The sequence below is a fragment of the Panthera pardus genome, unplaced genomic scaffold (genome assembly GCF_024362965.1).
Source record: "Panthera pardus isolate Hobbes unplaced genomic scaffold, ASM2436296v1 HiC_scaffold_4, whole genome shotgun sequence".
Lineage (NCBI taxonomy): Eukaryota > Metazoa > Chordata > Mammalia > Carnivora > Felidae > Panthera > Panthera pardus.
The window spans coordinates 17,483,508-17,507,221 of NW_026526969.1; the positions used below are offsets into that span (position 1 = coordinate 17,483,508).

At 65.2% G+C, this 23,714-nt stretch overlaps 1 long non-coding RNA gene across 4 annotated transcripts; it reads right to left on the minus strand.

The window, feature by feature from the left end:
• Positions 1–15,910: 15,910 nt before the first annotated feature.
• LOC109259674 (uncharacterized) lies at positions 15,911–23,658 on the minus strand. Of its 4 annotated transcripts, XR_008419156.1 has the most exons (4): positions 23,376–23,658; positions 23,009–23,120; positions 22,417–22,514; positions 15,911–16,566 (listed from the first exon to the last, which is right to left on the minus strand). It is a non-coding gene; the product is annotated as an uncharacterized LOC109259674 (long non-coding RNA). The 4 variants fall into 4 exon arrangements; XR_008419153.1 differs by lacking the exon at positions 23,009–23,120; XR_008419155.1 differs by lacking the exons at positions 22,417–22,514; positions 23,009–23,120; positions 23,376–23,658 and adding an exon at positions 19,239–20,242.
• Positions 23,659–23,714: the final 56 nt, after the last annotated feature.

Sequence of the window (23,714 nt, forward strand, 5' to 3'; positions counted from 1 at the left end):
CAGCAAGGGGTCTGCTGTCTATGAGCGGTGAAGCAGGTTCTCATCAGACACTGACCTTGGACTTCCAGCCTCCGGAACGTACCAAATAATTGCCGTGTAAGCCCCCAAGAGTGTCATACCAGCCCAAACAGACCAAATCAGAGGAGGCGGCCGCTTCGACTGGCTTTGCTGGATAAGACAGAGACCACGTGCAAAGATCTGGGGTGGAAGAATTCCAGGAAGGGCAAGTGCAAAGGTCCTGTGGCAGGGATAAGCCTCCTTTGCCATGGTCTCTGCGGCTGGAGGGAGGGAGGCAGGAAGGGTGTTTGGGGGAAGGGAGAAGCGTGGAGCCCACGCAGCAGAAGACCTGAGAGGGGGGCAAGGTTGCTGAGCCATCCTGGTCACCAGGTAACACCCCAGGTGTGGCTGCATTGACCCCAGAGCCCCTTCTTCACACTCAGGAACCCCAGGACAGAGAAAGGTGGGTTTCCTGCCCCAGGGTTCCACTGACCCGGGTCCGGGGCTCCTCGCTGCAGCCTCCCCGAGAAGCCTCCAGGCCCCCCTTTGCTGTCCGGGGAAGCCAGAACCCCTGAGCCCTGCCCCGCAGTTGGACCCCAGCCCACCCCCCTGCACGTGCACCCCAACGAGAGGCTTTCCGAAGCTGCCGTCTGGCGCTGAGCGCGTCTACCTAAACTTCTCACTCCAAAGCCAAACCCGGGGCCCGCCCTTCGCCCAGCGAAGGATTTTTAAACTTTGAGAACTGGAGACAAGCCACGTGGTCACTGTGCGGCATGAGGCCCACGTGTTCAGGGCCTCACGGCGTCTGGCCGGACACGCACCGTCCACCTGGAGCTGAAGGGGGCCTGGCGCCCTCTGGGGCCTCGGAGCGGGCCACGGGGGCAGCTCTAGGCAGCTCCGGGCCACTGCCCACAGATCCACTGCAGGGAGGGGGCCAAGCCCAGTCCTCGGTGGGACAGTGAGGTACCTGCCTGGGGGTCTAGCTCCTGCCTGTCCTGGGTACAGGGCAGTGGGCACCGGCCAGCCCGCTGGGGTCTGGGCAGGGGTGGGGCACCCGTGGGCCTGGGGGGGGGCGTCAGGCTGTCCCCCATGTCCCCGCAGAGCCGCAGGGCATGACGGGAGCGCGGGTAATTGGGCTCTGGCTGTGATTCGGGCTCCGGGGTGGGGGGAGGCTGGCGGGGGAGCGGGCTTGCTCGGAATTAAGCCTGGCTCCGCTGCGCCGGCTGTGGGATTCCGTGTCTGATCCGCCTCCAGATTGGCCCGGGAAGAAATTGGGGGAGAATCGATTTGTGCCACATCCAGGCGACCACGGGGGGGGGAGCCCCCACCCCATCCCCCCGCCCAGCCCTCTATTTGCCCTCCCCACGCGCCCCCGGCCAGCCTGCTGGCGCCGGGAAAGGTGGGGCTGGGGCCGGTGGTTGAGGCCTGACTGGGGGGGGGGGGGGCGGGGCACGGGGGTCCTGGTTGCCCCCAGAGGCAAGAGCCCAGCAGGGTCCCCTGGGGGCGACACTCATCACATGGGGCCTGCATCTGCCAGCCGACACCAGGGAAGACACGCACACCCTGGCCGGAGCACCTCAAGGACAGAGACCCCCGTGCCGGGGAGCCTCAGACACGGGCACGGGTGAGATGTCGTGTCCCAGATCCTGCACGGCCAAGAGGGGGACAGACAGATGCCGCGGCTCCAGGCTTTAGTTCCCCTTCTTGGACTCTCAGCACCTGCTATGAGCTGCTACAGGGAGGAGAGGGTGGCCTCAGGCAGGCTTCCTGGAGGAGGCGGCCCTGAGCTGGGGCCAGTGGGACGGGCAGGGGTTGGTGAGCAGGGCTGAGGAGGGAGGAGGGATGCCTGGCAGGAGGTGAGGCCCGCGGGCCCGCGAGACCGTTGGGCTGAACCGCAGAGAGGCAGAGCTCCGTGGGCCCGGCCCCGGGCGGGCCGCCCTCTCCTGGCTTCAGTGAACGGACGTGCTCTCCCCACGGTCCTGCGGGTCCACGCTGTCTCACGCCCGGCTGAGCTCTCTCAATCGCCTGGAACAATGTCTCCCTGACACCCTGGCTTCCCCGAGCGCGCCAGTCGGCCCAACAGGCTGGCACTGTGTGCCGAGCCCCTTCCGGACCGCCAGCCCCAGGGGGGCCTCCTCGGCCGGGCCCGGGCGGAGGGGCGGGCAGAGCTGGGCAGGAGGCCCGGCTGAGATGCTGGGGAGGGTTTTGGCCTCAGAGCCAAGAGGTTTGCCTGGCTCTCTAGGCCGGCGGCGAGGGGTGCTCTGCACGGAGCCAGCCCCCCCTTGAGCGGCGTGGGGGGCAGTGAGCACAGGAGCCCCCGGGAGTGTCCTCCTCGGAAAGAGGCCAAAGCGGGACACGGCCCAGGACGGGGCATCCCACACAGACCCTGCAGCGCAGCCCTGAGGCATTGGCAGGCCCGGGCCTCGGTTTTCTCATCTGTAAAATGGGACCATCTGGGTTCCTGTTGGGCCTCCCAAGACCATCGCGCAGAGCTGATAAGGGCAGATGGCTTTGAGTCCATGGCAGGGCTGGGCTGCAGGAGGGTGTGAGTTACCGTCCATGCCCCTGCAGCCCCAGGGGAGCCCAGGCCCGGGCCAAGTGTTATTTTGACTCAGATGCTGCCGCTGGGGCGGACTGTTCCTGCCTTTCGCTTCTGTCGCATCCTGTACATTAAACAGCATTCACGCAAACCTCTCGTTTTGAGGAATAACCACACCGACACCAGCCTCCAGGGGCGCTGGAGGGCGGGCGCCGCCTGCTGGCCTGGGCACGGGGCGGGGGTGGGGGGTTGGAAGGCAACCTGACCCTGGACCCCCGGTCTGGCCCGAGAGCCTTGGTGGAGCTCGCCCAGCATCGTGTTGCCAGAGGCCTGCCTGACCGTCAGGCCGGATGCAGCCGTCCTTACCTCACGCCACGGTGGGGAGGGAGGCTGGCGTCAGCCCCCCGTGTGCTCCCAGCCGGTGTGGGGGTGCAGGGCCCGGGGGGAGCCGAGCCCCAGCCTCGCGCCTCCCCCGGAGAGGCCGGCCCGGGGTCCGGCCCAGGGCAGCCGGGCACCGGCTCACTGCCTGGGGTGAGAGGCCTGGGGGTGGGAGGGGGGCTGCGAGCCGACTCGGAGGCCAAGGAAGGGGCAGCCCAAGGCCCTCCCGGTGGCCCATGCTGCCAGCCGCCGGTCGGTCTGCCACAGGCCAGCCAGGTGGGCAGAGGGGCGCCTCAGAGAGGCCCCGGACGGCCAGGGAGGGCCCGAGGGTATGTGAGGTCTTTCCGGTGTGGCTCTGACCCTGGGGCGGCCCTATCCCTGGGGTAGCTCGCGTCATATGCTCTCAGCCACCCTGGGGCGGTTCTGGTGCAAATGGAGAGACCGAGGCGCAGAGGGGCCAAGTCGGGGTGTGAAACTCAGGCCTGCTCTCGCCCAGGGACTGCCCTCGGCCGTGCTTGGCTCCTGGGGGCCCACCCCCTGCCCCTCCCGCCTCTCACCACCTCCAGGAAGCTGCCAGGACTGCTCTGCTCAGAGCCGGCCCCCCGTTGCCAGCCCCAGCCACCGCCCAGGCCACAGCGACAGCATCCAAGTCCCGGGTGTGGCCGGGCACTGGCCCACGGCCGGCAGCGGGGCGAGGGCCGCCTCGCCACATGCTGTCCAGGCCAAGCGGGCGGGGCTGGGGTCGGGAGAATGGGTGCCTTCATGCTGTAGCCCCGGCTCTGTGTGTGCCGTGCCCTGGCCCGGCCCGGCCCACCCGTGCCCCCGCCCCGCCAGTACCCGCGGTGCCCTCCTCCGCTCGCGCGGCTGGCGGCAGGGCCTCCCCGTGTGGGACCGGGCAGCCACCTGCCGCCCACAGCCGCAGCCACACAATGGGGCCCTTGTGCGCGGGCGGCCGGCGGGCGGCGGGCAGCGCCTCCCGGCCCACCCCGGGCTCAGAGCCCCGTTGTATGGGGTGGTTGCCCGGGCGGGCAGCACGGAGCCGGACAGGCAGGCCCCGCCCGAGCTGGGCCGCGGCGCAGCCGGGCCCCGTGCCCCCAGCCCCGTGCGGCTCCTGGCCCGGCACCCCCCTGAGGAGAGGGTGGGGCTTACCCGGGACGCGAGCTGCGTGTCTTGGGCCCCTTCCCAGGGTGTCTGGGCTTCACCTGGAGCTGGGCACCGGCCATGTGCCGCCAGCCGCCCCTGGCTTCCCTCGGGTCCCCAGACCTCAGCTCCCCACAGCTGGGAGGCGCTCTGTGGACACTAAAGCCGCCCCAGGTGCTGTCCTGCTGCTCCCGGAACGTGTCCCGAACACGCTCTGTTGGGAAGGGGTCCCCCAAAGAGCCTGCTGGGTGCGGCTCCGGGGATAGTTACCAAGCCGAGGAGGGCTGGCTGTGTCCCCCCCCCCCCCCCCCGGAGGCCTGGGTGCGTCTAGCCTAGCACCGGGGTGCTGAGGACCTCATCCCGAGATCCTGCTGAACATCCCGGGAACGACCAGCACCCCCTCCAGGCAAAGAACCTTTGAGTGCTGAGGTTCTTGGAGGCCTAGACCCCACAGATCCTCAGAGGGGACCAAGGCCACTCTTCCTCTGACCGCCTGGGCTTTGTGGGGTAGGCAGGGGGATTTATCACAGGGTCCTTTTCCCAAGCATGGGGTAAGGCAGGTGACTGCAGAGCCCACATGAGACAAAGGACAGACAGACCTCACAACTCTGGAGCTCAGCATATGCAGGAGGCCATCTGCCTTGGGAGAGTGAAAGCACAGAGAAGCTGAACTGAGCAGTGGAACAGTCAGGAAAGCAGAGTGCTGGATCCAGCCGTGCCTGAAGCCATCCTCCCAGCTTCATGATCCAGAAACGTGTGTGTGCTTTTCACTCACTCCCTTCATCAGGGAGACTGATGTTTCTGTTAGTTGCCTCGGAGGACTTCAGGATGTCGAGCCGATCCCAGGAGCAGGGAGGAGCACTGGGGATGAGCTCTGGGGCCTGTGACAGGCGAGCACCAGTCCCTTTCCTCCTCCAGGTGGACCAAGGCTTCGGGGGCCCAGGTACTGCTTCTGCTGCCTGTGGCCTTGTCCGTGTGTTCTCCCGAGAAGCATCTCGGACCTACTCTGGCCTAGCAGGCCTAGCAGGCTCTATTCCCCTCCCCACCCACTGGAGGGTCACCAAGCGGCCCCCTCCTCCCTGGGGATCTAGAGACTGGGCCCCCACTTCTCAGGCCAGCACGTCCTAAGCAGGCCGATGCTGCGGCTGTGGGGGGGCTCCGCGAAGGGCCTCCACGTAGCCGGGCCTGCTTCAGGCAGTGGCGGAGGGCTCTGAGCAGGGGTGTCCTTGTCCTCCAGCCTGCACGTGGCCACTAACCCCCTTGTCTGACCCCCAAGGCCGCTGCTCCCCGAAGGGGTTGTCCAGTGTCCCTGGGTCACACCCGACTGCAGCCTCACGGCCCCCCCGGGACAGCTCCAGGGGCAGCTGGGAGGAAGGGCCACGACCCTCCCTGGGCTCAGGACCCCACAGCGCCCCCTCGTGCCCCACCCTTCTTCCTTCGGCACCCCGCCCCCACCGGCTGCACCTTTGGCTGTTGCAGAGGTAACTCCGTGACACTGATTCCTGGGGTTCTTTCCTGGCAAGAGGGGGTTAGGGGGCTCGGCCCTATTCTGGGGCAGTGGCAGCCGCTCAGTGGCTGGGGGCCCCAGCTCGGCCCCTGGGGGGAGCCCTGTGAGGGCAGTGGCCTCCACTTGGGGACGCCTCACCTCCCAGCTCTCCTCAGTGGATGAGGGGCGATCCTTGAGTCCAGGGGTTTCCTGGGGGGCGTCCGCCGTGCCTCCCAGTTCAGAAACGGTGCCCGCAGCCCGGCCCCCGCCGGAGCGTCGGGGCAGCAGCCCAGGGCCCCCCCCCCCCCCCCCCACCAGCCAGCCCCCTCCCAGCTGTTCCAGGCAGCCCTGCTTCCCCCGGGACCTTTGCAAAGCAGAGGATTTCCTCCTGCCCGGGGTCCACAGCTGCACTCACACGTGTGCAGGGAGGAGGGTGGGGCGAGGTGAGGGCCGTGTGCCCGAGCCCCTCCCCGGCTGGCCTGGGGCTGACACGGGTTCCCGAGCCCCACGGCCAGGCAACGCACAGCCGTGGGGCCCCCCTCACGGGACGCAGAGCCCGGAGGCCTTGGCCCAGCACCGACAGGGTGGGGGGGGTGTGCCCTGCCCTGAGGTCCCTAACCATCTGTGAACGTTTCATTTTGCACTGGGCTCCTCAGGCCTGTGTTCTTTCCCGAATGCGGGGGTCAGGGGTCAGGAAGCACCCCGCCAGCAGCACTGGGTCCTGGGCTGGTCGCGGCCCCCGAGGGCTCCTCCCGATCGGCCCGGTGCCTGGCGCTATCAGGGGAGTGAGAGACGGGCTGCAGCCGCTGCTGTCTCAGTGGGGCCCCCGCCTGTCACCCCGATAACCCGGCCGCCGGAAGCGCTGGCAGAGCCCGGGAGGCAGGCCCACGCCTGTCCCCCCTCAGCTGCCCCCTGCACCCTCCTGGGCCCCGCACCCCACGAGCCCACCCATCCGCTCTGCCGGGACCCAGGGGGGAGGGGAGGCCAGGCCTGGGGCCGCTGGTTCTGTCCAGGGCTGGGGGCTGGGTGGGGGCCAGGGAGTGTGGTCAGCGCAGGGCTGTTTACATCAAGGAGTCCTGCCCGCACAGACCCCTGCAGCCCTGATCTTTATGATCTAGTTTTGGTGGAGATCGGCCAAAAGGTCACAAGACAGGGTGGGGCCGGCAGGTGGGGGGCCCGTGAGGGGGATGGTCCGCAGCCCTTGCTGCCCGATCAGGGTGGTCCACGCCCGGGAGGGGCAGACCTGGCCCCTCAGCTGGCCCCAAGCCCCCTCGGTCACTGGGTCTTCCTGAAGTCACCCTCCCGCTCCGTCAGAGTCCCCACGAAGTCCCCACTTGGTTCAAGTGCCCTGGGCCAGGCTGTGGAGGAGGGGGCTGGGCGGGGGTGGGGGGGCCTCCCTCCCCCTACTCCCGCTCCTGGAAGCTCGCCCAGTCTAGGCCCTGGCTTCCTTGCCCAGGGCACGGGATGATCGTCATGTCTCCGTCGGGTGGTCGTGTGAGAGCAGAGTGCAAATTTGTGCCGCGGTCCGAACGGTGTGTGCCGTCGGAAGCCCACGGAGCTTGGTAGACGTCACCCCTCAGGGCCCTGTGTGCGAGGGGAGGCCATGAGCGCCCGGTGTGGACATGAGGAGCGTGAAACCAGCCGCGCCCAGTGGGTGCTGAATGACCTTCCCTGGAGCCCTCCTGGTGGGGCCGGTCCGGCCAGAGCCAAGACTCGCAGCGTGGGCCCTGATGTCTGCCCTCGGGGAGGCGGGACGCCCACGGGCGCCCGCCCGGCCCGCGCGTCTGGCCAGGGCACCTGAGGTTTCGGGGACCAGCCTGCCAGGGGTGCTGCTCGATCCCGTGGAGCTGCCGCTGGCCCCAGACGCGTCCGAGACGAGGAATGGTAGGACAATCTGGCTGAAATGAAGCTCTTAATAGGAAAACCACTTTCGCGGGAACACATGATATGCGGCCAGCCGGCGCGGACACATGGGGGTCTGGGAAGGAATGAGATCCGGAGAGACAAACGGATCCATGCGGAGCCGCCCCAGACCTGCTGCTGAATTATTAAACTCCTGAGCGGGGAAAAGTGATAAAATAAACATCCACCGCCCCAGCCCCTCTCAGAAGTGAAGGGTTCCCGGAGATGGGAAATCCAGACCGTGCGGGGAGCCGCTCCGTCCGAGTAAAACCATCAGATGTTTGCTTGAAACGAAGCCCAGATAAATCACCTGTTTCAAGCCGGCTTAGCCACCTTGCGGCTGGGCCCTGGGCTGGAGGGGCGGCTGACGGATTGGGTGCCGGGGCAGGGGCGCCGCGTCACGGTGCCTGAAGCTAGGAAGGGGCCGGACCTTGTCCGCCTATGGTGTCTGGCCGAGGCCTCCTGTCGTGAGGGGGTCAGGAGGGGGCCGGGCTGGGGAAGCCGGAATGCCCACCCCCGCGTCTTCGTGCAAGGCAGCCCAGGGAGTCAGCTGGCCACCGGGGTCCAGGAGGCCAGGCTGCTGGGTGGCTGAGGTCTGAGGTTGACCTGACTCCTCTCAGGAGTGGCCTGGAGCCTCATTCAGAGGCCCGAGCGGCCCCAGGCTGGGTGCTATTCGGGGCGATCTATAGATGTCACCCAGCTCATTCAGCAAACACGGCACCCACAGGCCACTGTGTCAGCCTCTCCTGATGGGGTGACCAGGGCTCAACCCCCCGCGGAGCCACACTGCCCAGCCCCCACTGTGTCTCCACAGAGCCTTCTCCCGGGGTCTGCAGCCCCGCCCTGAGCCTTCGGCTCCTGTCCTCGACCCCTCATGGCAGCCACCAGCTCCCCTGGCTGAGCCCCGCATCCCTGATCACCACCACCCCTGGGCTTGGCCGGCATGAGGGTTTACTCCCTCCCGCTGATAACCGGGGCCCCGGGAGGGAGACGTGGGCTCAGTGGAAACACGTCTCTCGGGGCAGACATGTGCTGGTGGCCTCAGCGGGCTTGCCTGGAGGACAAGCAGGCGGGTCTCTGACCCTGGAGCCTGGGGCGTCTGTGGACTGGCCGCCCCTGAACTGGAGTCTCTGCCCTCAGGATAAGCGGTCCCTCAACAGTGCGGGTTTGAGCTCAGTGCACAGGCCTTCAGGGAAGCACCCACCCTGTCCGGTGACGCTGCCCACGAGCGAGCACCGTGGAGGCCACTGAGCTGGCTCAGCACTCGTGGGGGGTCAGGGACGAGGCTGACGTCGGGGGGACGGCAGGGCCAGTGGACAGCTGAGGCGGGCCTGCCGGGGACCTCCTGGGCACCGGGCACCAGGAAGCCACTCGGCAGTTTCCTGCTGCGTCCAGGGACAGAGGGCGTGTGCCGGCGTCCTGGGCCAGTCAAACGCTCCCCGCAAGTGGGGGGCTTGAAAACAACACGAATTCATTCTCTCACAGTCCAGCACCCATCAGAGGCACCCCAAGACAGAGGGGCGCCCCTCGATAAATGTTCACAAGTGGCCTGACAGCATAGGGACCCCCTCCTGTCGCGGCGAAAATGGAGTGGACGGTGCCTTGACCAAGGCGCTCCGTCTGGGTTTGCACCACTGGCCTCGAAGGGCTGGGTGGTGTGGCGGGTGGCAGATGTCCTTCCCGGCTCTGTCTGTAGCGAGCGCTCGGCCGGCCTTGCTGCCGCAGGCCCGAGGACCCCTAAGGTCCTGCCCCCAGCCCAGGACCCCCAAGGCCTAGCGGATGAGGGCACGGGGCCCCCGTACCCCTGGGACTGGCCCTTGGCAGACCGGACTGGGCCACGGAGGGCCCACCTGCTCCAGGCTAGGTGGGGGCTTCCGGGCCTGCAGCTGTTGGCCCCTGGGACAGACACGGCCTCCCCGGCAACAGCTGGGCCGGAGACGAGAGGGCCAGGGGAGCCCAGAGCCCAGGCCGCCCCGCCTGGGGGATCAGTTACAGTGAGTGCAGATGCTTGTGGACAGGGCTGAGGGGGTGACTGCAGATGCCTGGGGGCAGGGCTGATGGGGTGAGGAGGGAAGGAGGGAGGGGCTGCAGGGGGAGGCCTGCATGGCCGAGAGCGCAGGGCTGAGCCCTGCCCAGGCCCCCCACCGCGCTGCTCCCAGATAGGGGTGGGGAGCACGAACACAGTTCCTGGGGCTGCGCCCGCTCAGGGGTTCAAGCCGCTCAGGGGTTCAAGCTGCGTGTAGGAAACCATCCTTGGGGTTGCTTACTTGTGACGATGTGGGGCCTTCCCTCTTCTGGGCCTGAATCTCTGCTCAGCGACCATGGCTGACCCCTCCCCCGGTGCCGGAAAACCCCCTCCCCCGGGCAGCGAGCGAACATCAACACCCAGCAGCTGCCCTCACCCCCTCCCCAAGGCTGACATGTGCCGACCAGCCAGCGTCCTGGGGCTGAGCAGAGGTGGGGCGGGTGTGGGGGCGAGGCAGAGGCTGGGGGGCCTCAGTGAGGGACCCCGGAGGGAGGGGGTGCCTGAGCAAAGCCGGGGGCGCTCACGGTTGTCATCCGTGCCCAGGGGGCCAGGAGGAGGCTGCCCCTGTGTGGCACAGCGTGGTCGCCGAGGGCCCCTCGGCCAGGGCCACAGCAGCATACCGCAAGTGCCCGCAGGCGTGCAGGGTTACCGCAAGCATCCGCGTGGTGCCGCCTTGCAAACTTCCTGCTGCTTTGCGCCCTGAAGCCTGAGTTTTGGGGGTCCCCGTCACGACCACGGGCTAGAGCCTCCCCGGTGGCCCCCTGACTGCAAACGGTCAGCACCGCAGACTCCCCTCCTTCAGGCCCGGGGCAGCCAGACTCTTACGTGAAGGTCTCTTACTCGCCCTGCTAAGTGAGTCTACAGACCCTCCAGGTTCACTCGAGCTCGGGGGGGAGGGGGCACGCGAGCTCGGGGGGGGGGGGGGGGGCACGCCCAACCCCAAGGGCAGGGGTCTGCACCATCTGGTCTGCCAGCATCTCGGGACGCCAGAGCACTGCCCACCTGCCCACCTGGCCACAGTCCCTGACGGCCAGTTCAGTGAGGGACAGGCTGACACACAGGGCCAAGGACTCCCTGGCCGGGCCAAATGGGGCCGAGCGGCCGGTTTGTGGGATTTGGGGATTTTGAACCAGCTGCTGTGGCAGGTGTGGCCGGCCCGGCTGAGCAGAGTCCACCAGCCACCGGGAGGGTCGCCAGCCAGCTGCTGGAGGGTGCGGGGCAGCCAGGCTGGCCCCTTGCCCGGGCAGCAAAGTCCACAGAGGGTGGATGGGGCTGGGGGTGGCTGACCTCCACTCCCCCCCCCCCCACCCCCCACCCCCCCCCCCCTGAGCGCAGGGATGTTGACCCAGCTCCCCCGGGGCCAGGGAGATCAGTGACGCCGGGTCTCGGCCTGAAAGCCCAGGTTCTCAATCCAGATGACGTGGGAAATCCTAACCAGGAAGCAGGGAGGACATCCCCCTCCCCAATCTTGAGGTCTCAGCCAAGACTCGATGGCCCTGGTTTGTGATGGGAGCGTTTGTGAACTGCTTGCGCCCCCAGGTGGCGAGTGCCTGCTTTGCTCTGAGTGATTCGCTGATGGGGGCCCTAGAGATGAAGGAGCCCAGGCCTGGGCCTGGCAGCACAGCACGGTGGTCCACTGAGAGCACAGAATCAGAAGGGGCCCTGTCCTCTCCCTCAGGGACACTACCGGTTATTATCAACAGCCCCAGGCAGGGCAGGTGCTTGATGGGGACAGGTTTGGGGACAAAGAGGAGGCTGCCTCTGGCGGGGGTCCCCAGATCTGGCCCCAGAAAAGGGTCTCAGTGCCAGAAAGCAAGGGCAACGGGGCTTAGGCCTTGGGTAGCTTGCCAGGTGTTAACAGCCCTTGTCCTATGGCCAGGTGGGCCCAGCCAGCCCCCAGGCGACAGGCCCCAGCTGTCCCCCTTACAGAAATGGTGAGCACCTCCGGGAGGGGCTGGGGCCTGGCTGTGGACGAGCAGTCACAGACCTGCAGGCAGGTCCCCAGGGAGGGGGCAGAAGAGAGACCAGCTTGAGAAAGTCCTCTGCCCCCTCCCCTCCCCAGGGTGTCTATGCCACCCACAGCTAGAGCTCCTAATGCCCATGGCACTGGTACCCAAGAGAAGGGCTTGCCAAGAGAAGGGACCAAGAGAAAGGCTGTGGGGCAGGGGGAGGTGAGGTGCTGGAGGGGCACTGTAGAGGGACCTTCCAATGGAGGGGTCCCCAGAAACCCCAGAACAGGCTTCCAGAGGTCTGGGGACAGACAGACTTGGGCCTACCGGCAGAATCAGGGCGCGGCTCTCCGGAAACTTAGGGCAGTAATTATGACCCGATGTAGCTAAGGAGAACATAGGCTCAGAGAGGTTGAGGGAGTAGCTGAGGCCACACGGGAGCTTTGGGCTTACCGCCAGGCTGTAGAAGTGGCTGACGGGCCGTGGGCGGGACCGGAGGCTGTGGGCAGGGCCGTGATTCGGGCAGGGGTCGGTGGGTTGCGCCCGGGGCAGAGCCGTGGGCAGGGCTGGAGGCTGTGGGCAGTGTCGTGACGCCCAGGCTTGTGCTCGGGGCGGGGCCTCGGGCGGGGCCGGAGGCTGTGGGCGGGGCCGTGATTCGGGCCATGGTTGGAGGGGGGGTGGTTTGTGCCCAGGGCCGAGAGCCGTGGGCAGGGCTGGAGGCTGTGGGCAGGGTCGGGATGCCCAGGGTTGTGCTCGGGGCGGGGCCGTGGGCGGGGCCGGAGGCTGCGGGCAGGGCCGTGATTCGGGCGGGGTGGGGGGGTTGGCCCGGGGCCGAGCCGTGGGCAGGCTGTGGGCAGTGTCGTGATGCCAGGGGTTGTGCTCGAGGCGGGGCCGCGGGCGGGGCCGGAGGCTGCAGGCAGGGTCGTGATGCCCAGGGTTGTGCTCGGGGCGGGGCGGGGGGCGGGGTCATGGGCGGGGCCTAGGGACTCCACCCCGGAGCTCTCGTCCTTCCCACCCTCGCCCGCGGTTAGGGGGGCCCTATGGCTGGGGGCGGCCTGCCTCCCGCTGTGACCAGCAGATGGTGCCAGAGGCCGGCCGATGTCGAGGCCTCCTCTGACTCGGAGACCAGCTGGCTGGGGGCCGAGTGTGCAGGGCTTCCAGTGTCCCTCCGAGTCTGGGCCTAGCAGGGGAGAAATGGGACGCGGCCTAAGGAGAGGAGTGGGCACAGCTACTGGGCAGCCCCTGCCTGGACACCCGGCGGTGCGGACATCAGACCCTGGCTCTGACACCTCCAGACTGCCAGCAGGGGCGGCAGTTCCCCTGGGGGAGGGTAGACTGGGGTCTGCGCCCTCCCAGAAACCCCAGGGGAGGGGAAGCGGGTCCGGAGTTTCCTGGGGCTGTGCCTTCCGCTTCGCCTTCCAAGCTGTCCCTTCACAGGCCTGGTGGGGGTGGGCAGGATCGAGGTGTGGGGAGGAGGGGGAGAGGTGGGGCATCACCCACAGCAGGGGGTCCAGGACAGATGGAGGGAACTGTGTCAGGTGGGGGGTTTGACCCTTGTGTCTGTGCCTCTGCCCCCCTTCACAGTGCCATCACCCCTCCTTCCCCCTGCAGCAATGGTGAGAGCCTCGAATTTGTCCTTGAGGCCTTAATATGCTTTTCAGCCAATTATCACCACCTTAGCTTAATATTCTGACCGCACAGGGAGGGGAGGTCTGCATAGCTTTGAATGCTTCCTGTGGACACGGAGGCCACCCCCCAACCTTGGCTCCTGCATCTTGGCCCACCCCCACCCCTCCAATGCCTGCTGTGAAGCAGTAAGGGGTCAAGGCCGAGCCCCAGGGAGAGCTGGCTGCTGACTCTGGAGGCCCCCTTTGTCCTGCCCTGTCCAGCCAGAGCCTGGAGGGTGGTTCAGAGGCCTGCCTGGGAGCCCCACTCCGGCTGCTGGCTACTCCTTGTGGCAGAAACCCTGACCACCGCTGCGCCCCCATCCATCAGGATGCCCAGGGAATTCTGGGAGAACTGACTGCGGATCAGGATCAGAGGAGCCCTTCCAGTACCCACTGAGGCCAGGAGACGACACCCAGTCACTCCAGCACGAGCCCAGGGCTTGGCTCTTGCCGAGTGGATAACAGAGCTGGCCTGGCACTCAGAGTGAGGACATCTCAGGTATCCCCTCCTCCTGGTGGCACCCTTCAAGCCATTCCCCAGGGAGTCCAGCCTGGCTGGTGGGGGAGGGTGGGCACAGCCCCTCCCCATGGCTTTATCTCTACTGGGAGGCGGGCTAATTTCCCCAACCTCAGGCGCTGCCCCACAGGGAGCAGCCCTAAGCCCCAAGGAGAAGCTTGCTGAGGAGCAGCCCAGCCCAGGGGGTCGCTGCAGCCAGCGACTGCACTCTGGTCCTCAGAGACTGGTGGGGGGCATTAAACTGTGTCCCCAGAAGATCCGTCTAAGTCCTCTCCCCTGTAACTGAGGGCACATAAGCTTTATGGAGATGCTTTCAAGGTGAATCAGGGTCACCTTGGATCAGAGGGGTCCTGAACCCGTGACTAGTGCTCCCATAGGAAGATGGAGCCCTGGACACAGACACACGGAGAGGGGGGTCCCTACAGGGAGAGCAGGCATGAGCCTAGTCCTACCGTGTCTCCTGGTGAAGCTCGGGGGGGCCACCCAGCCGATGCTCCCCAACCCCCACTCCAGCCACCAGGGGCATACCAGGCAGCTGGGGCCTCTGGTCACTGCTTGGGCTCCTGGTGAATCTGGCCAAACATTGGTCACCCCTGGAGAGGCTGTAGCCTCGGTGCGCGGCGCTGGTGGGTGACTCGGGCCTGGCGGGGCCCAGAGCCGGTTCCCGAGCCACCCCAAATCGCTGGCTGCAGGCGTCTGCTCCTGTCGGCCTGGTGTTCTCCCACCGCCGGTCCCTTCCGGGCTCTGGGCCTAGGTCACCCATCGCCGGGCCTGGAGATGGGGGCTGAGGGAACGCGGTCATGTGCCCTGGGGGGGTCCCGGGTCTCTGCCACGTGAGCCTGAGTCTCGCGGTAGCATGCCCGTGGGACATAATCCGAGGCAGTGCTTTCTTGAGGTGGAAATTCCTCCTTCGCCCGGAAACCTGAGGCTCTTAAAGCCCCCAAGCACTTAGATGGGACCCACCCACAACACGAGGCTCATCTCCTTTACTTAAAACCACCTGATGCGCCCACAGCACGAGGCTCGTCTCCTGTACTTAAAGCCACCTGCCGGTAGACATTAGCCGCAATCACAAACACCTTCCCAGCGACGTCTGTGCCAGCGTGTGACTGAGTAACCAAGAAATGGAGCCTCGCCGAGTGGACCCAGAAAACTAACCACCACAGCTCGTATCGTTATTGTTAATTCTCATTATGTTTATTTTTTCCCCTTTACAGATGGAAGCTGGGGCTTGGAGGTGGCTGCTGTCCCGGTCAGGGCTAAGCCGGGGCCCCCCAGCTGCACCCATCCATGGGCCTTCCCGAGACCAGGTTGCTGGGCAGTGAAGTGTTGCCCACAGAGATACACCCACTGGCCCAGACCATCAGACCAGCATGTCCAGAGGGGACCAGCACGTCCGGAGTGGGGGTGGGGGGGCCAGCATGTCTGGCAGGGAACAGCATGTCCTGGAGGGACCAGCATGTCTGGAGGGTACAAGCACATCCTGGAGGGACCAGCACATCCGGGGAGGATAGCATGTCCGGCGGGGGCGGGCAGCACGTCCAGGGGGAACAGCATGTTTGGGGGGCCAGCTGGCCCGGAGGGGTGGCCGGCACCCTGGGGTCAGAGCAGCTTCCAGGGCAGTTCGAGGCCCCAGGGCACTGGGGGGCTCCCGGTGGCCGTACTTGGCCCATGCCCTGGATATCTGTCATTTCCTGCCGACGTGTGTGAGTCGGGCAACGCATGTAAAAAGCTTTTGTCTTGAGAAAAATCAGAAGTTTTTTGCTGGGCCTGTGTTCTCAAAGGGCAGCCATGGGCTGGAGCTCAGGGACCTCCACTTAGCGGGGTGCAGACGGCCCAGCCCCAGGCCTCTGCTGCCTGGACGTGGAGGAGAGCCAGGCCCCAAGCTTTGCCACCGAGGTGAGGCAGTGCTCGGGTCTGTGTTTCCATGCTGACTTCTTTTTTTTTTTTTTTTAAATTTTTTTTAACGTTTATTTATTCCTGAGACAGAGAGAGACAGAGCACGAGCAGGCGAGGGTCAGAGAGAGGGAGACACAGAATCTGAAACAGGCTCCAGGCTCTGAGCTGTCAGCCCAGAGCCCGACGCGGGGCTCGAACTCACGGACTGCGAGATCATGACCTGAGCCGAAGTCGGACACTCAACCGACTGAGCCACCCAGGCGCCCCTCCATGCTGACTTCTTAATGACTTGTTCTCTAATGAGGAATTCTGTCTCCAGATGCCGTTTGACTCTCAGACGTAAATGGGATGAAATAAGTGAATGAGTCACTGAATTCTGACATCTTAGAAAAGATTGCATTCCGTTGGCATCGGATGAGCAAAATGGGCTTTTTTATTGATGGAAAAGTTGACTGGTGTGAACAAATCAGAGAAGATGTGTTCCTTTTGATTCGTCTCTGAGTGGGAAATCAAGTGACTTGAATGGGCCTCGAGTGTGTCAACATCAAAACCCAAGGATTGTGGAAACTGAAAATGTCCTGTGGCCACAGGGTGTGTGCCAGGGGCATGGGGACAGGATGAGGCAGTGCCCCTCAGCAGGCAACCCTTCCTTCTACCCGGGAGCTGGGGCCACGGGGCACAAGGCAGGCAGTCAGGACGGGAGACCAGAGCCCAGGGAAGGCACAGGGGATTAGCCCACATGAGGAGTGCCAGGCCAACGGGCAGAGAAGGAGGGAGGGAGGGAGGGTCAAGCCTGGTTTCCTGCCCTGGGGCCATCTTACCACCTTATCACAAACTGGTGGCTCAGGGAACAGAAGTCGAGCCGCTCACAGTCTGGAGACCCAAAGTCAGAGATCCAGGGGGGCAGGGCCAAGCCCCTCAGCCCGAAGGGCTCCAGGGGAGGCTCCCTCCTGCCTCTTCCAGCTTCTGGGGGCTCCAGTCTCCGCCTCCGTTTTCATGTGGCTTCTCCTCTGTGTCTGTGTCTCTCCTCTTCTTCTAAGGACACTTGTCATTGGATCCAGGGCACCTATAATAATGCAGGATGGCCTCGTCTCCAATCTGTCACTAATTATGTATACAGACACCCTATTTACAAATAAGGTCACATTGTGAGGTTCTGAGTGCACATGAATTTGGGGGGAAACTTTAACAACAGAACTCTGAGGAGCAGGGCTTCCTGGAGGAGGTGGCCGGGGTCTACCAGCCAGAGTGTTGACATATTTGCCCTCTGGGTGCCCGGCCTGCCATCTTTGGGCAAGACCCCTGTGGCCATTTGACACTAGCTGAGACCTTGGAGTAGACCTGCCCGGTGCCAGGCCGGGGTAAGGGTGACAGGGGCCCAGGAGAGCCTGGAGACGTTGTAGTTCCGAGGGGTGGCCCCCTGGCAGGCATGGGCCAAGGGGGCAGGGAGGGCACTGTTCGAGTACTGCCCGCCCGCAGAAAGGCAGGGGTCTGGGAGCAACCACGACGTCCTTCAGCAGGTGACGGGTAAATTAACTGTGGTCGATGCCCACAATGAAATAGTGTTCAGCTAAAAAGAAATGCTCCATCAAGCCACGGGAAGCCACGCCGGAAGCTCAAATGCGTATTACCAAGTGAAAGACGCCGGCGAGAAAAGCCTACACTGTAGGGGTCCAACTACAGGACATTCTGGAAAAGGCAGAACCGTGTTACAAAAAAACAAAACGCAGTTATCTGGGGCTGGGGGAGAGGAGAGGCTGAATAGGCAGGACAGTGACACTACTCTGTGTGATGCTGCGATGGTGGAAACTGGTCATCGTCCATTCATCCAAACCCACAGTGTCCAAAACGTAAAAAATAATGGGTCAATATTATCATTGTAACGTCGATCGTAACAAATGTATCACAACAATGCGAGACTTCATATAGAAGAAATTGTGTGGGGGGGGGGACAGAGGTATAGGGGAACAGTGCTCCATTTTCTGTAACCCTAAAACTGCCCTAAAACATAAAGTCCATATTAACATACACTATTTAAAAAAAAAAAAAATGACAAGGGGCTGGTTCCCGGCTCCGGCTGGCCCGGGAGGTGTGGCTGTAGGGGTCCCGCCCGCAGTGTTCCATCCGGGCGTCCGGTCCCCTCCAGGCCTTGCCCTCCCCGAGGCCCCTCCCAAGGGCCAAGGCCAGCTGATTGTCATCCCTGCCTGAGCTCCAGAACTTACAGCTCATCGCTGCCCCTCCAAGTGCCACCAGGTCACTCTGGCTGTCTCCCGGGCTGATTATGTCACCACTGCCTCCGGGAGGCTCCACGGGTGTCCTCAAGGACAGGGTAGGGACCGAGGCCACTGCAGGGGGAGGCGCCGCTCCCACTTCTCCCCCAAGGGGCTCTGAGTGGGGACGGAGACCAACCGCAGCCCCTTGCAGAGAAGGGGCGGGTCGTCCCCGCTCCAGACGCCGGCCGGCCATCCTGCCTGTCCCAGACACGGGGCTGACGTCTCGCCGGGGTCCGGTCGAAGCCGCCGTCCGGTCGTGGGGTCTTTACTTGGTTACTTAATGTTGCTGAACAAGGAGGAGTTAACGACCCTAATTGCGAGCACTCACAGGTGAGTGGCATCACCTGGCCGGCCCCCGTGTCCTCCGTGGGCGGCACACACCCGTGGCTCTGTGGTTACCGCGTGGCTGGCCTGCACCTGTTCCCGTTGGCTGTCGGGGGGAGGAACGCGGCGTGCACGAGGCTGCGGTCTGGGCTGGTTGTTTCGTCAGAGCTCTCTTATCGTGTGTGGCTGAACGCAGTCCCCAGCCGGCCACCCCCCAGCCCGTACCCTGGTGACCGGCTGCTGACCTTGCCCTCCAGCCGTCTCCTCGGGGCATTTCCTGTTCCCGGAGCCTGGGGGCTCAGGGTGGTGGCGGGGGACACCAGCCCAAACCCACCAACTCACTCCGGGGGCCTTAAGACCCACCCTGACCCTAGGGCAGGCTGCCCTGTGTTGGGGGGAAGAGCCACCGCCCGCCCTGCCGCGGGCGATGTTCTGGAGCCTTGGCACCCCTTGGCCTCTTCCCCAGATGGGGTGTGCTGTCCGTCCCTCTCCTCGTTGCCTGGTCACCCGCGCTCCAGCTCCCTGCACCCCCTTGGCCCGTCTGCAGGGAAGGCTGTGGCGCTAGCTCTGCCCGGTCCCCAGGTGCCCTCAGGAAAAGGGGGGAACATCTCTGTTCATTGTCTGTGCCCAGGACAGCCGTGTTTGGCCGCTTGTCCCCAAAGACCCGTCAGTGAGCGGGGTCATGATAATCCCCGCTTCGTGTCGTGGCTAATTTTGGAAGCTCACCGCCTTCCTCCTCCCTCTCGTGGCCGCCTTCCCTCCCCGCCGCCGAGTCAGCGCCCACGCCTGTACCTAATGCCACACAGCCCGGCGCCAGGCCTGGCCCTGCCCCAGGACCTTGTGTCATGCACACAGGTGGCCCCGGAACGGCCACATCATCCGCAAGATGGGCCTTAGCCGCCCGCCCCACCCTGCCCGGGCTGAGCCCACATCCCAGGGAAGCCTTGGCCCGGCCACCCTGCACAGCTTGGTGGGGGGAGGTGGGGCGGGGACCAGTCCGGCCTTCTGGGGAGTCTTTGGCAGGAGTGGGGCCGCTGGGTCACCCTGAGAGGCTCCTCCCTGGAGCTCATCATCTGGGGACCCATCATCTAAGGCAAGGAGGGTCCCAGCTGGGCCACGCCGGGTGCAGACAGATCCCCACCTGGTGTCTGGTCCCTCTCTCTTCATTCACAGGCCCTGGCATGTGCCCTGCGTCTGGGGAGTCTGGCCAAGGGGCTCCGACCATCTTGCCTCCGGGGTGCCTGGGGCGGGCCTGGGGCCTCACCCGTAAACGCAGCCGCCTCCTGAGGGAAGAGCTGTCTTGGTGGGGAGGGGGGGCCGGGGGGGTCCCGGAAATGCCCTGGGGGTGCAGGGGGCTTCTCTGCAGCGCAGGGTGCCAAGTCACCCAGTGCCTCATCTTTCTCTTCCCCTGCGCTGACCGGGCTGGTGGCCCTTCACCCGGGGCCGGGTCTCTGCTCCCCGCTCTACACCCACGACAGCGTCATGCCCAATTAGCGCCCACGGGGCGAAGCCTGCCATTCTGAGGGCTGGGGTGGCCCGGGAAGCTGCATTGAGGGGGCATCGCCACAGAGTGCCCACTGAAGCCCGAGGCCACGGCCAGGAAGGGCCCAACCTCAGGCCCCTGCAGAAAGCCCAGGGCCTCCCGTGAGCCCACAGCCGCGTCCGCCGGGTGGGAGGCAGAGACAATCCCTCACCAACACTCACAACCTCTGTAACCAGGACAAACATCACCGAGGGGATGCGGTCTGGGACCACCAGGTGGCAGAGTGGCGAAGAACCAGTGTGCAGCAGCCAGGAGGGCTTCCTGGAGGAAGGGGCACTGGAACAGGTTAATTACCTGGAGAAAAGGAGACGGGCTGTGCTGGGCAGGGATACAGCTAGGAAAAAGATTGGGGGGTGGACACAGCGTGGCCTCACCGAGTAGAGGGGGGCCAGCTTGGCCCGAGGACAGTGAATGCCTCACACCCACCTCCCCAGGGCCTGCCCTGGCTTGGGGACTTTCCTGGGGACACAGACGGGGGCCTCCGGGGTGTTTCCAGGTGAACCGGAGTCAGCCTCCGTGGCTTTTGAATAATCACTAGGAGCCTCAGCACGGGTGGGGGCCGGAGTGGCTGGGACGGTCAGGGAGGTGCACTCGTGTCCCGGGGGGGGGGGGGGGGCGGCAGGCCTCAGCCTCTGGAAAGGGGAGGGGCGCAGGCCACGGCAGAGCTCGCCACTAGGATGGGGGTCCCTACTCAAGGGGTCTGGGGGCCGTCCCTGGGGAGACCCACTGGGCCGTTGTCCTGTTGCCATGGCTCCCAGCCGCCACTAATCCTCAGCCTTCTCTTTGGTGCTGGCCTGACCTCTGCAGAGTGTACCCAGATGTCCCCGCCACTTGCTGCTCCTGGGGACTCATGCCAGGAGCATGGGGCAACGGGGAGGGGGAAGGCGGACAGGCCACCTCTCTGGACACCTCCTTTCCCATCGGAGCCCCCGGCAGCAGCCAGGTGAGGCCACCCAGGTGGGAGGGTGTCACAGGGGTCCCAGCCTGATGCTGGGCGTTAACCAAGCATCCACCCCACCCACAAGGCTGTGTCCCCCTTGTGTGCCAGACGCTGACTCCCACACGGGACACTGAGCCCCTCGGGACACTGAGATCGAGGAAGCTGCTTGGGGAACCCCAGAACTTTGGGGACCTCTGGCCAGCAGGAGCTGGATACAGCCCATGGCTGAGGTGTGAACCACAAGGGTGTCAAAAACAGGCTGAAGGAAGGGGAGAGGCAGACGGGGGTGGTGGGGAAGGAGTCTGGGGGGCTTGGAGAGGTTCTCGGGGGATCCGCATAGAGAAGCCACAGCTGTGGACTGGGCAAGGCACGGCCAGGGATCTCCAGAGAGGGTGGAAAGGCCAGGGTTCACACGGGGCAGATTCGGGTCGGTGGGGGGGGCGCGGGGCCCGGGACCCGGCCTCCGATGCCACTGTCCACCCAGAGCCCGGCCCCGGCCTGAGGCATGGCAGGTCCCAGAACAAAGCCCAGGGATTGTGCAGACAATAGGCCCTGCGTGGGGCAAGAAGGCATGAGACCTAACAGCCAGAGCTCACAGGACGTGGGCCATAATCTTACCCCAGGGCACTGTCACCTCCTCCACGGGCTGTGACCCAGAGACACCCGAGCTCTGTGCCTGTGGAGGACAGAGCTGACCATTCAGGCCGTAGTGGCCCCTGACTATGTCCTCAAGACACAGACCCAGAGGTCCCCACCGTGCTCAGACCCCCAGCACCCCCCTTCTGGTCACTCTCACTGTCAGATCACGCCCCTTGCGGTGGCCCGGCCCTACTATTTTGGCCCCTTTCCCGCCACTGGTCCCATTGTCACCCGTCCAGTCACAAGAACATGCCAAGTTCACTCCTGCCGCAGAGCCTTTGCATCTGCTGTTCCCTCTGTCTAGTCCGTTCCTGGCCTCACTGGAGTCAGCTGTCTCCTTATAGAGCCTGTCCCAGCCTTTCTGTCCCCACGACTGTCTCTTCCTCGGCACCTGCTTCTTTCCACACAGTACTTAATGATTTAAAAGCACGCCCGTTAAATACCTCTCCGTGCCACTCTGGAGCTCACGGAATAGGCCCCTCCTGTTTTGTCCAGAGCGAATCTGCATCGTCCAGTGCAGGCCGGGCCGGGGAGCGCCGAGAACTGTGTGTTTTCCACCCGATCGATTCCAGAGGGTTTGCGCGCCCCTGCTGAGCTCGCGACAGGCCACACACAGGTGCTCGTGTGTTCTGCCTTCCCGGCGGGCAAGCCAAGGAGGACACACAGCCTGGCCCTAGCTCAGCCCGCCCACGGTCCAGGGGGACATCCGAACCGCAGGCTCGGTGCAGCCATCGGGCCCTCCCGAGGGGCCAGGACCCCTTGACCTCCTGCGGCTACGGCTCCCTGCGGGACGTCAGAAAGACGCAGCCTCCTTGGGGGCCGGTGGGGACTGTGGGGGAGGGAACAGTTTCCTCTCCGGGGCTCCGTGTTTCCTTGGCAGGGGGTGTCCAGCTTTACCACCACAGGGGTGAGGTCTATGCGGCCCCCTTGTGGAGCTGAAGGACTCCAAGGACCCGGCCTGGGGTGGGGGACGGGGGCTGGGCCACCTCTTGAACAAGGGATCTGGGTCTGGCTGGGGAGGGGCTGCTATGTGCCCCAGGAGCAGCCCAGCGCCCCCCCACATGGAGCCTGCATGGAGACAGGCACGTGCCCCAAGCTGGACCCCCTGGTCCGTAAGTGCCTTTTCTCGATTAAAAACATAACCCACACTTCTTGTACAAAATGAAACATCTCAGAAAAGCATAAAGAAGAAAGTACCTTGGGGCGCCTGGGCGGCTCAGTCGGCTCAACATCCAACTGTTGATCTTGGCCCGGTCACAGTCTCACGGTCCTGAGATCCAGCCCCACGCTGGGCTCTGCACGGGGTGTGGAGCCTGCTTAGGACTCTCTCTCTCTCTCTCTCTCTCTCTCTCTCTCTCCCTCTACCGTCCTTCTCTCTCTCTCTCTCAAAGGAGGAGAAAGAGAAGGAGGAGGGGGAAGGGGCAGAGGGAACAGAAGAGGGGGAGGAGGAGGAGAAGGGGGAGGAAGGGAGGGAGGAGGAGGGAGAGGAGGGGAGGAGGAGAAGGGTAGGGGGAGGAGGGAAGGGGAGGAGGTGGAGAGGGGTAGAGGGAGGGGGAGGGGGAGAAGGAGGGGGAAGAGGGTAGGGGGAGGAGGAGGGGAGGAGGAGGGAAAGGAGGGGGAGGAGGAGGGGGGAGGAGGGGGAGGAGAGAGGGGAGGAGAGGAGGAGAAGGGTGGGAGAGGAGGGGGTAGAGGGAGGGGGAGGGGAAGAAGGAGGGGGAGGAGGGTGGGGGGAGGAGGAGGAGGGTAGAGGGAGGAAGAGGGGGAGGAGGAGGCGGAGGAAAGAAAATACAGGGTAACTTGCTGCCGTCCCCACCTATCAGCATGCGGTATGTCAAGGGCGAGGATCCGGGCGTCTTAGGGGTTCCGCCATCTGGAGGCACCTCAGTCCTTCCAGCCACTGGCTAGCCACCCCCCACATAAGTCCCGGTAAGGACTCTGGAGGCTGCTCCTTGGTGTGGGGAATGGACACCCACCCAGCGCCCCGTGCCAGCAGAGCACGGCGCCCAACACTACCGGTTACAATCGGCTCAAACGGGGGCCCCGACCGCCCCCCCCCCACCCCGCCCCGCAGCCGCCTGCCTGGAACCTTGCCAGAATGCAGCTTCCCAGGCCCGCAGCCCTGCCGAGTCCCAGAGTGCAGGTGTGAGACCCTGCACCTGTGTTTGGATCAGGTGGCTGTGATCCCGGCCAAGGGGACAGCCTCCAGAGTGAAGGGGGATCCCCAAACCGCTCGGCCAGCTGGGCCCCGCGCCCGGGGTTAGTGGCCTCCGCCGCCAGACCCAGGCGTCCAGCTTCTCCGAGTGAGGACGGCTTCCGATCCGTCGACTTTGAGGAGCGCGCTGCGGCGGGGGGCGGGGGGGGGGGGACCCCCGGGCTGGGCTTTCCTGCCAGAGCGGACGTTAGAGACTGAGGCGGGGGCGTCGCCGTTCTGGGGCCCGACCGGGCGAGTGCCGCAGACTGCCTGGAGGGGAGGGGGGGGGGGACCGCGGGGACCA